The sequence below is a fragment of the Mauremys reevesii genome, linkage group 8 (genome assembly GCF_016161935.1).
Source record: "Mauremys reevesii isolate NIE-2019 linkage group 8, ASM1616193v1, whole genome shotgun sequence".
In the NCBI taxonomy this organism is placed as follows: Eukaryota; Metazoa; Chordata; order Testudines; family Geoemydidae; genus Mauremys; species Mauremys reevesii.
In genome coordinates, this window is record NC_052630.1 from 35122433 (window position 1) to 35135319 (window position 12887).

At 44.9% G+C, this 12887-nt stretch overlaps 1 protein-coding gene across 1 annotated transcript in view; it reads left to right on the plus strand.

Moving 5' to 3' along the window:
- Positions 1–11705: 11705 nt before the first annotated feature.
- Positions 11706–12887, plus strand: part of LOC120370226 — a 50575-nt gene continuing 49393 nt past the window's right edge. The window contains exon 1 of the mRNA XM_039484608.1: positions 11706–11741. The gene's annotated coding sequence lies outside the window, so the exon portion shown is untranslated. The remainder of the gene's footprint in view (positions 11742–12887) is intronic.

Consider the following 12887-nt stretch of genomic DNA (forward strand, 5'->3'; position numbering starts at 1 on the left):
AAATAATAAGAATAGGTCAATTGCAGAGCGCAATCTGGATTACATGGTAAATGGGGTTGACTTGAGCAACACGCGTTTTAATACAGCCAAAAGCAAGGTCACACATCTAAGAACAAAGACTGTAAGTGACACTTCCAGGATGGGGCTGTATTTTGGAAAGCAATGATTCAGAAAGAGATTTAGGGATCATGGTTGATAACTGTTTGAACATGAGCTTCTAGCATGAGGTGGTGGCTAGGACAGCAAATGGGGTCCTTGAATGTTTAAGCAGGAGAATATTGAGTAGGAGTTCAGAGTGGTATCACCTATAATAATAGGAGACATACCAATCTCCTAGAACTGGGAGGGACCTTGAAAGATCATCAAGTCCAGCCCCCTGCCTTCACTAGCAGGACCAATTTTTTCCCCAGATCCCTAAGTGGCCCCCTCAAGGCTTGAGCTCACAACACTGGGTTTAAGCAGGCCAATGCTCAAACCACTGAGCTATCCCTCCCACCTCTATATACAGCACTAGTGAAACCATTACTGGAATATAGTGTCCAGCACAGGTATCCACTCTTTAGCAAAATCTTTTTTAATGTTCAGAAAAGAGCTACAAGATTGGTTTGTAATCTGGAAAAACAGATTTACAGTTCAATCTATTTAGTGTATCCAAGAGAAGGTTAAGAGGGGACTTGATCACAATCTAGAAGTACCTACATGGGGAGAATATTTCCAATGTCAGAGGGCTCTTTAATTTAGCAGACAAAGATGTAGCGAGATCCAATGACTGGAAGCTGAAGCTAGACCAATTCCAACTGCAAATAAGACACATATTTTAACAGGAAGAGCAACTAACCATTGAACAATTTATCTAGGGCTGGGGTAGATTCTGAATCACTTTGAGTTCTTAAATGAAGACTGGATATCTTTCTAAGAGATGTTAGAGCTCACCCAGGCAAGGTCTACAAATACGAAGTCCTGTCAGCATATTATGTTGGTCAGGGGTGTGAAAAACCCACTCTCCAGTCAACAAAGCTATGCCAGCAAACCTCCCAGTGCGGACACAGCTATATCGACAGAAGAATACTTCTGTAGGTTTAGCTGGTGTCATTCTGGGAGGAGGTTTCACTATACCTACACAAAACCTCCTTCTGTCAGCATAAATTGTGTCTACAGTAGGGGGCTCTGCTGGTTTAGCTATACCAGCAATGCATCTGTAATGTAGACAAGGCCCCAGACGTTATGGGCTTGATGCAGAAATCACTTGATGAAATTCTACGGCCTGTTCTGCAGGAGATCAGATTCGATGATGATGATGATCCCATCTGGCCTTAAAATCTAAGAATGAACGAAACATTTCTTTAACATTGGAGGTTGCTTTAGACATAGTGGAATGTGCCCAGAGACCCTAAAATACTGGCATATTAGCAGGTCATAGCTGTTTTGCATTCAAAGTCTAATCTATTTAGACAACCTCTGAGAATAGATTTAATTGTCTGGATAACAAATCAAATTCACTGCAAGTGTAATTCCATTAATTGCAGTTCGGTTACACCAGGAATGAATTTGTCCCAGTAATTTAAAGCCCTTATAACACCTAAACTATCTGATTGAGTCATGAGCTAATGTCTGAGGATTAGCAATGCACACTGGAGGATTTGTGGACTGAGTTAGATGGCATGCTGAGACCACCTTGTCAAGAATTTGGGATGGGGCCTTTGCATCAACTTGTCTTTATGCAACATTGTAGGGGACCAGCCGTGGCCTTTGGATCTCATTGATTCTCCTTGCAGACGTTACAACCATGAGGAAAACAGAGCCTTCTCCCAAAGCTTCAAATGACAGCTCTTTTACCTTACAGGATAGGGCAGACAGACCCTGTGCTGGCAGCAAGGGGTTCATGAAACAGAATGGCTCCATGCTGGCAATGAGAGGGTTAATGAGAGCCTGTGGACCCAGCTGAGTCCCCAGTACACCTGCATGGAGAGGCCTCCAAGCCCAGTTCAGGGCTAACCAGGAAAAAGACACAGCTCTGCTACTTCCTCCGCACGGGAAGCCTAGTTCCAGCCCAGAGCCTGAGGCAGCTTGCTACATGGACGAGCCCTTTTGTGGAATGGACAAATAGGCCCAGGAAGGCTGATAAAATAGAACTAACTGCATGGAGACAAGCCCAGAGCAGTAGAGTGGGGTTCTGCTGACAATTCTATGGATAACTCTGATTTCTGAGTTTGCTGTTTTCCCTTTTTGGTTTTGGATTATAACACACACCCTACCTCCTTGGGTTCCTATCCCAACAGGCTTCTTCCATCCTCTCCCCTTCTCCAAAAGGCACCGCCTCCCACTTCTCTCTTCCCCTTTCTCTCTCCATCCATGCAGTCCAGTAGCATGCTGTTAATGCTAAAGGGAAGGAAATCAGGAAATCACACTTCAGGCCATCTATTTTAAAGAAAGTATTAATTAGTTCTCTCTCTCTAGCCTTCTTTCAGACACCTGGGGCCAGACTAACATATTTCTCATGTACCAATCCCTCAAGAAGAGTTGACAGATTTGCATGGACCCCCCCACACACTGGTTGTGGGGCCCCCCCAATATGGAACAGCACCTTTCCATGTCTCAATGTTCTAAGCAGTTGCTTAAACAGCTGCAGGGCAAATGTCCCAGGGCTCCCCTTAAATGTAGTGAATAGCTGCTCTGGAGTGGAGGGAGAAATGCTCAGTAGGGTTGTGGGAAGTGGGTGCAACATTGGTGTTCCCACCAGCTCTCTTGGTCAACACAGAGAGAGAACATTTGCAAGAGAAGACTCTGTGCTGCCCTGGCCTCTGCAGGGAGCCTCTCCCCACCCCTCTACACCCAGGGTACCCATATGACCAGATAATATGTGATAGGGAAGCTGCGCTTTAATTGTGATGACACCTGTCTCCCAGTCTGGGTTGTAGCTCATTGGGGAGGTTATTACTCTAAGCATGTCCCAGGTGGGGAAAGCCGGAGGATTCCCATAGCAGAGTAACCTTAGGAGGATGTGAATGCCAGCCAAGCACAGGCATCTCTGGGCACATTTCAAATTTTCAAACATTTGAGTTGCAAAAGCTAAGAAAACTCTTTGGCACAGATCCATGAAGCTGCTCATTTAAACTTCCATTGAAATCAATGGAATCAACAGAAGCTGGGCCAATAACAGCTATTACCTCACCCATCTTGTATCTCTGATACCCTGGGACCAACATGGTGACAACACCATTGCAAACACAGAAATCAATGGAAGTTCTCTATGTATCTCTGGACTGGGCCTTTGGCATTCTGATGTGCCCAGCACTACTGAGGGTGCCCACTAAGCATCATGGGCAGGAGATGGCTGGATAGTTCCCTACAGCAGGATCTCTGGACTTTGCCTGGCAATTCAGGGGCTTGTGTTAGCGGGAGTTAGACCCCTTTATAAAGCCGCTGAGCAAGTTCTGCTGACTCCTTGTGGCAAGTGCACCTTGCTAACTCCACACAATCAGAGAGAATTAGGAGCAGAAACATGGAGATCCTGCAGGAAAACCTAAGAAGCAGCAACCATGGTGCGAAAGCTTAGGCTGAGGTTTAGCTGCTGCTGCTGAGTTACCAATAAAACTAAACTCCAGGAAGGGGGTAAGTTTGACATTATACAGTGGGTCTAGACTGAGATTTTCAAAGCCAACTAGGGTGCTTAGCCAGTCCCATTAACATCAATGGGTGCAGTGTGGCTCCAACCCCTAGTACTTCTGTGGTTTTCAAGCTCTTCCATATCATAACCTCACATTACATCAGAAAACCCCTTTCCCTCTCCAGTCTAGCCATAAAGAAATGAAAGGTAGCTATGATCCCTGAGACCTGTTTGCAACCCCCAGAGATTCAGATGCTATGCCCCAGTTGGCTTTGAAAATCTCAGCCATAGCCTCTGTTTAGGGCAAGGTGGGAAGGCCCCAAGCTCATGGTACAATAAAAAAATGCTCTGAAGACCCCAGCTCTGGGCTCTATCTAGATGCCCAGCCTCTGCCCACACAGCTATTGCACCCAATTTCCAAAAAACCCCGGCACCTGCAAAAGGGTTGAGAATCCCTAGCCACAAAGCACACAGAAACCTGGTGAGTGAAGTCGGAATTAGGAACCCACTTAGGTGGCTTTGAACCTTCTGGCCTCTGTTCATATCCCATTGTGTTCCTTCAGAAACCTCCTCACAGTTGGGTGTTTCACCTGTTACTGGAGCCTGATAGGCAGAACTGCTGCCATTCGAACTCTTGATGGCCTTAAAGCCAGTCTAGATTCCTGTAGTGTTCAATAATGGAGGGTAACAGAAATAGAAGGCAGACAGCCCCAGAAGGTTTGTGACTACCTGAGAACAACTGCTCTACCTGCAAAGAGCTGTCCTAGACCATCGCGGTGGTGTGTGTTGGTCCAGGATTGAGATGGAGGGATTTGTGGATCAGAGTTTGTGAAAAGAGATCCACAAAAACTGGAAGCTGGACCGCAGGATCTGACACTGGGTCTAGAAGCTCAGAGGATCAGTGCTGCGGAGCCCAAGCCAGAGCTGTCAGTCAGCCATGAGCCTTGTCTCACTGTGACTAGCTGATGACTTCTGGAAGTAGGGGAGTCTATGGAAATGCATTCATGAATCCTTGACTCCAGTCCATGATGGAGGCATCTGTTGATGACCCTGTGATGTGGTGTACGAACCCAAGAGGTAAGGCTTGCTACAGAGGCTATCTCCTCAGAAGGGAGAGTGCTGGCTGGAGGAAGCTTCTTCCTGGAAGAAGAGGCTCGAATGTGAGCAGACAGATGGGCCTTTGGTCTGTTTAGAACTCTTTCCATCTGCCCAAGGAGACAAGTTTCTGGCCAGTATAACACACCCAACTATGGCTGGGTTGAAGCAAGCTGGCCCTGTGATCTTACTACTGTTTGAGTTGGCACTAAGCCATCAATTACAAGTTTCTTCTTGCTTAGACTTAACCTGAAAGGAACTTGACTTAGTCTCTGTAGAGGGATGGGGGACCAGATGGGCAGTGGCCATCCTGCCCAGAACCCCTGGGGATCCCAAACCTGTGATGATGAGAAGACAGACCAGCATGGTCTGCAGAAAATGCAAGTTCCAAGGCCTCCATCTCCATTCCCTGAACTGAAAAGCACCCTGATCTAACACAACTATTGGCAGAGCAGGAGCCAGTGCAGAAGCAGCTGTCTCCATGCCAAGGCTGAGGTATCCCCAATGTTCTTCATCTCTGGAATAAGCGTCCAGCTGAAGAACTGGCACTGTTGGCTGACAGAGCCTCAGCCCTGCCTCAAAGGACAAGAGATGGAGCTAGCTCTGTTGCAATTTTTGAGCCTGGAGGGAGAAGACAGCACAAGCTGAATTACACTGTGATAATGAGAAACATAAGAACGGCCACACTGGGTCAGACCAATGGTCCATCTAGCCCCGTATCCTGTCTTCTGACAGTGGCCAATGCCGGGGCTTCAGGGGGAATGAACAGAACAGGGCAATTATTGAGTGATCCCCTGTCATCCAGTCCCAGCATCTGGCAGGTAGAGGCTTAGCCATCTTGGCTAATAGCCGTTAATAAACCTATCCTCCACAAACTTATCAAATTCTTTTTTAAACCTAGTTATACTTTTGGCCTTCACAACATCCCCTGGCAAGGAGTTACACAGGTTGACTGTGCATAATGGGTGATACCTTTGCCCAGGTACAAAAGGCACGTAGCATATGACTCATATACACACCGCTGTGGATGGAATACAGCATTTAAAGCTGGTCTTGCTGTCTTCAGTCTTTCCACCTGCTTTGGCCGGGTGCATCCCATGATGATGTGCCCAGCCAAAGCAGGGCCAGGAAGCTGCAACATGATGTACTAAGACAACAAAGCGACTACACTGTCATGATATGTCTGGTATAAAATCATTCATCATTGAGATGGCTTGAAAAAATCCAAAACCAGTTTTGCGAAAAAATTCTAAATTTATTTTCATCCTGAAGAATTCAAAATGGAAATGGTTTTTGGGTTTTTTTTCAAAATATATTGTGATTTCCCAGTACTCCCTCCCAAAATAAATTGTATCTTAAACATCATTGAAATGGTTTTTAATAGAATCATAGAATCATAGAATCATAGAATTCAAGATCAGAAGGGACCATTATGATCATCTAGTCTGACCTCCTGCAAGATGCAGGCCACATAAGCCGATCCACCCACTCCTTAGCAAGCGACCCCTGCCCCATGCTTCGGAGGAAGGCGAAAAACCTCCAGGGCCATTGCCAATCTTCCCTGGAGGAAAATTCCTTCCCGACCCCAAATATGGCGGTCAGCTGAACCCCGAGCATGCGGGCAAGACTCTCCAGCCAAACCCTCTGGAAAAGGTTATATCATACCATTGACCCATTGTACTATTTACCAGTGTGGCACTTAATTGACCTATTGACTAAGCCCGTTATCCTATCATACCATCCCCTCCATAAACTTATCTAGCTTAATCTTAAAGTCATGGAGGTCCTTCACCCCCACTGTTTCCTTCGGTAGGCTGTTCCAGTATTGCACTCCCCTGATGGTTAGAAACCTTCGTCTAATTTCAAGCCTGAATTTCCTGACTGACAGTTTATATCCGTTCGTCCTCGTGTCCACATTAGCACTGAGCTGAAATAATTCTTCTCCTTCCCTGGTATTTATCCCTCTGATATATTTAAAGAGTGTAATCATATCTCCTCTTATCCTTCTTTTGGTTAAGGAAAACAAACCGAGCTCCTCAAGTCTCCTTTCATACGAAAGGCCTTCCATTCCTCGGATCATTCTAGTGGCCCTTCTTTGTACCCGTTCTAGTTTGAATTCATCCTTCTTAAACATGGGAGACCAAAACTGCACACAATACTCCAAATGAGGTCTCACAAACGCCTTATATAACGGGACTAGCACCTCCTTATCCCTACTAGAAATACCTCGCCTAATGCAACCCAAGACCGCATTAGCTTTTTTAACGGCCACATCACATTGCCTACTCATAGTCATCCTGCGATCAACCAGGACTCCTAGGTCCTTCTCCTCCTCCGTTACTTCCAACTGGTGCGTCCCCAGCTTATAACTAAAGTTCTTGTTAGACATCCCTAAATGCATAACCTTACACTTCTCACTATTGAATTTCATCCTGTTACTAATACTCCAGTTTACAAGGTCATCTAAATCTCCCTGGAGAATATCCCGATCCTCTTCCGAATTGACAATACCCCCCAACTTGGTGTCATCCGCAAACTTTATCAGCCCACTCCTACTCTTGGTTCCCAGGTCAGCAATAAATAGATTGAATAAAATCGGACCCAAAACCGAGCCTTGAGGAACTCCACTGGTAACCTCCCAACCGGACAGTTCCCCCTTCAATACTACCCTCTGCAGTCTCCCCTTTAACCAGCTCCTTATCCACCTCTGGATTTTCATTTCAATCCCCATCTTTTCCAATTTAACCAGTAATTCTTCATGCGGTACCGTATCAAACGCCTTACTGAAATCCAGATATATGAGATCCACCGCATTTCCCTTGTCTAAAAAATCTGTTACTCTCTCAAAGAAGGAGATCAAGTTGGTTTGGCACGATCTACCTTTCGTAAATCCATGCTGTAATCTATCCCAGTTGCCATCGGCCTCATGCTCCGGAACCACTCTCTCTTTTAAGATTTTTTCCATGACTTTGCATACTACAGATGTTAGACTAACAGGCCTATAATTTCCCGGGTCACTTTTTTTCCCCTTCTTGAATATAGGAACTACATTAGCTAATCTCCAGTCAGTCGGTACAATCCCCGAATTTAGGGATTTATTAAAGATTATCGCTAATGGGCTAGCAATATCCCTCGCCAATTCCCTTAATATTCTAGGATGAAGATTATCCGGGCCCCCCGATTTACTTCCGTTAAGCTGTTCAAGTTTGGCTTCTACCTCAGATACCGTAATGTCTACCCCCATATCTTCATTCCCATCGGTCCCTCTATCACTATTCCTTAGCCCTTCATTAGCCTCATTAAAGACCGAGGCAAAGTATTCGTTCAGATATTGTGCCATTCCAAGATTATCCCTAATCTCCACTCCGTTTAAAGTTTTAAGCGGTCCCACTTCTTCTTTCTTGGTTTTCTTCCTATTTATATGGCTAAAGAACCGTTTGCTATTGGTTTTAATCCCCTTCGCTAGGTCCATCTCCACTCGTCGTTTTGCCTTTCTCACAGCTTCCCTGCACCCTCTGACCTCAATAAGGTAGGTTTCAATTGTGCAATTGAAAAAATATTGATCACTATGATAACCTTTTTGATACAAATTTGTTTTTAGAAAAAATATCTGGCAGGGAGGCAAGGACTCTTGTTGTGAGAAATGAACGTTTTCATTTTTATGGGAGAAAATGGTTTTGAAAAATGGCCATTTGGAGCGGGTAGGGGGGATGAAAAACTGTGACCAGCTCAAATGAATATCTGTATTTTTATTAAGAGCAAAGTAAGCTAACTACTAACATATAGTACAGGCAACAAGGTATCAGTGATGGATTAAGAGAAAAGACACCAAAAGATCCTTCCAATGACAATGCTTGGTCAACAGAAAGTGAAACTGTCTGGCTCCCGGCTCCTTTCAATCTAGCGGTCAGAATCTTTGTGTGCTTGAGGGTATGTGCACAGCCCCATTGCTGAGTGGATGGTTCCAAGCTCATGCATGTGATGTGAATGTACAACCTATTGGCAGCTGCTGCACCTAAGAAATGATTCTGTCAGAGAGATGATTACCATTCAAATCCTGTTTACTGTTATGTTCACAGATTCCAAACAGAACTGCACCACAACAAACAAACTCTCCAAGACCAAACTGCCTGTGCAGGCAAACAGAATGTGTAAAACTATCTGTAATAGTGATATTTGGTAATGCCAAAAATATTACAGCATGTCCAGAGTACATGAACCTAACTAGTGTGGCTCTACCTGCAATTGGAGAAAAGTATAACTATTGTTAATTATTTGCCATAAATTACTAGGACAAATATGCAGCTCTCTACCATGGGTGGGAAGACATTTCTTCCTGACTCTAGCTGTTGATCGGTTCATTCCCTGAAGCACCAAGACTGATAGCCCTTGTTGTTATGCATCCCAGCTAGCCTATGTATTCTGCTTAGAAATCAGAACCTCACTGTGTCATGCTGCAAAATATCCCTCCATAGGACTGGCTGTACAGCAATTGGATTCTGGTACTTGCTTTCAGACCCTAGCAGTGCAACATACTGATGAATATTGATCATGGCTTCTTAAAGCATCTTACCCTGATAACTGGCTGATTACAAATTCATTAACATTGAGCAAAGATGAGCAGGTCTGATGTTCACCATAGTATAACTTGAATCTGAATTTTAGATGAGAAAACCTGGGGGAAGTTAAGAATTCCACACCTGAATTTGTCAGACTAATACTGGTCTTGCCCATTGCCATGATCTTTATTTAATATCATTCTACAGCCCAGTAATCTTCATTCACACCTGCATTTGTTGGATAACTCATGAGTATAGCTGCAGGGTGGCTCATTACATGGTTCGTTACAGATACGAACCCTGGCAAACAACTCTGTCTGTTACACTATAGAGCTGCTCCTTGAGGGAAAATATACAGCCGTGTTCTGCAATGATGCTGCAGGACACTACTGCTTGTAATGGTATGACTGCAGTGTCTGGAGGTATTACTGTAGACTACTGCAGTATTTGTAGTAAGGGGCATTAGAGATCTTTCCCAGGTGTCCGGCTGGTGGATCTTGCCCACACGCTCAGGGTCCAACTGATCGCCACATCTGGCATTGGGAAGAAATTTTTCCCTGGGTAAAGTTGGCAGAGACCCTGGATTTTATTTTGCCTTCCTCTGCAGCATGGGGCACAGGGCACTTACAGGTTTAAATTAGTGTAAATGGTGGATTCTCTGTAACTTGAAGTCTTTAAATCATGATTTGAGGACTTCAGCAACTCAGCCAGAGGTTCTGGGTCAATTACAGGAGTGGGTGGGTGAGTTTCTGTGGCCTGCAATGTGCAGGTCAGGCTAGATGATCATGATGGTCCCTTCTGGCCTTAAAGTCTATGAGATCTAGTGCCAACACTCAGGCTGCTCACAATATCCTGAATAGCCAAGAGAAGACTTTTGTATGGGCATGCTTCCTGTAGGGCAAGCTTTCCAGTAGGAATCTAGTGAAAGGTTCTTTTATGCCCTGAGGCCTGGCATGAAGGCTACAATGAATCATGCAGTCATCATCTACACCAGACATATATCACTCAGTAGGAGAGAAAGAAATCAGGAGCTTTGCCCCCAAGATACAGCCTCTGTCAGTATAGCTGACGGAGAAACTGCTTTGGCTGTGAGTAACAGAGCAGGGCTTTGGTCCTCTGTGGGCCTCCAGCCACTAGAATGTGTACCTGTTCTTTACACTGCATATGAAAGGGTACAAAAGGCGTGTTGATACTCACACACGTACCTCATTATTTCCTAGTGGTTGGGAGTGTGATCTAGGGTGTGATTTTGTGTTTCTCATCAGTGCTCATGTTGCTTTCCCTGGTGAAGGTGGTGACCTTCTGCCCTCTGGGCAAACACTGAGCATCCTTGCAAATTAGCCCCTCATTCTTGTGAGCTTTGCCCTTTTCCCAGTGGAGCCAGCTTTGCACCAAGACCCGATGAGCTCCTTCCGGAAGCCACCCTATGTGTCTGGCTAGGGTTGCCACTTTTGCTTGGACATATTCCTGGAGGCTTCATCATATGACATAATCTTCATTTAAATATTAATCTTTAATTTCTGGAGACTCCAGGAAAATCCTGGAGGCTTAGCAACCGTAGAAGAGACTCGAGATGCCATCAGAACAGGAAACAGAGTCCATTTTCCATGAACCCATTAAAACCCAAAGCCTAGGCTTCAGAGGCCTGTTCGCGCTGGTAGGGAGAAATGTTGGAACATGGCTCCCCAAGCCGTAAAGGGGGCTTCCTGGCAAGCCTGGCAGGGGGAAGGCCCTGTCTGGGGGAGCAGCAGCTGGGGATGGGAAGAGCACAGCCTAACACCAGATGGGAATGGAAAGAGCAAAGCAGGGTGCTGGTGGTATGCAGCCCCTGGAAAGCTCCAGCAGGGGGAGGGATGGGTAGGCAGGTGGCCAGAGGGGAGCGGGTAGGCCCCGTGAATGCATTCATCAGCCTTGCAAATTTTACCAAGGTTGTTGTTTGTTTATTTATTTATTTTTTACATTTCTTAAAGACGGCCTGTCTGTTTGGCAGGATTTTGCTAGCTCCAGTTTGAAGGTATTTGATTGGCTGGCCGATAGCAGATCTGTCCCTCTGGGCTTTGAGAAACCGTTGAATATTCTTAGCAGTTTGCTCACACTCCACTGTAGTGAGTGTCTTCTAGCCGATTGCTTAGCTGCAATCTATTCCTCTAGGTTTATGTAGCAAGGTCTTTCCCTCCACCCTTTCATTGACTGCAATCACTCTCTGCCTCCCCTTTTAGTCTTATCTCTCCCCCCTCCCCTTTCTGTCCCCTTTCCCTCCCATCCTTCCTGCTCCATCTCTAGCAATCTCTTGACACCTGAAGGAAAGCCTGGGAGGTGTGACCCACTGCGAGGGGAAAAAAAAAACCAATAAAAGGAAAGTCTAGGAAGGTAGGGGGATGGGGCAACTCCTTATGTGTAGCTGCTGATTATTTTGCATGGATTGGTGAGGAGAAAAGAGAGCTGCGTTGGGGGGGAACTAAAAAAGGCTTATTGCTCCGGTAAGTGCAAGGACAATATACACTATTATCATTGTTGATCATTTACTTGATTCATCCCCATGGCATCCTATGTCCTATTTTGCTTGGTTAGGTATGGCCGCATCATCATTATTATTATTTATTTGATGTATCAGCTTTGTGCTTCAATGCTAGGGATCGAATTGTCTCAGTTGGTGTGTGTGTGTGTGTGTCCGTCTGTCCGTCCAGATGCCCATTCTCTGAATCTGCTTTCAGATATCTGCTTCCAACTCTCAGCTGGGTGTCTGGACTGGGAATTTGGGGTGTAGTACTCAGACACATTACTCACCAAAAACAATTGATGAGGATTGTTATTGACTTCCAAATCATCTGCCCATTAAGAGAAACATATTAATTCTTCTGGTTATTTAAAATATCTGGACTATTTGAGAATGGAACATGAAAATGGGACTATTTTAATTACCTCCCTCATTTATAGGGCAAGTTTTCTTTACCAAGACTCTGACATATTCTGTACTATGTTTTATAACAAAGCTACATTTAAAGATCAGTTCAGCAGTGGTTATAGCATCCAAATTACACGGTTGTCATGGAGATGGTACAGAGAAGCTGAAGTGATAAGACTGCATCTGGACTATGGAAGGGCTTTACTGATCAGTGGGATTTTTTCTTACCTTCTGTCTTTTTGTCTTTGCTAGGTTACTGTTCTCTTTTAATCTTGAACGAGCCAGGACAGTATTGCAGAATTTAAACGTCCAGCGTCTGGGAAGAATGTGTATTTAGCCCACTCGGCACTATATTATTATCTTAATTGTTATATTGGCATTTGCCTTGCTGGGGCTTTTTGTATTTTGGGGGGGGGGGGGGGAGAAGACACAGGATAGTTTGCTGATCCTCGACTAGGTGTGAAAGTACTTTCTAATGAGGTGCCTATAATGACTGCACTGTAATGGCATATTTCACATTTTTGGGACAAAGGGAAAATACTTTTTGACTTTAGCCATATTTGATTCCCCACCTCAGTTTTGAGAATGCAGAGATATCACCACCTGCCCATTTATAAACCAGACAATATGACATGTTTTTGCAACCGGTAAAGGGAATGTGTTGGCAACTGAAAAAAAAAATACATAATTTATGAGGAAGAAATTCTCCTGCCGAAGGCTA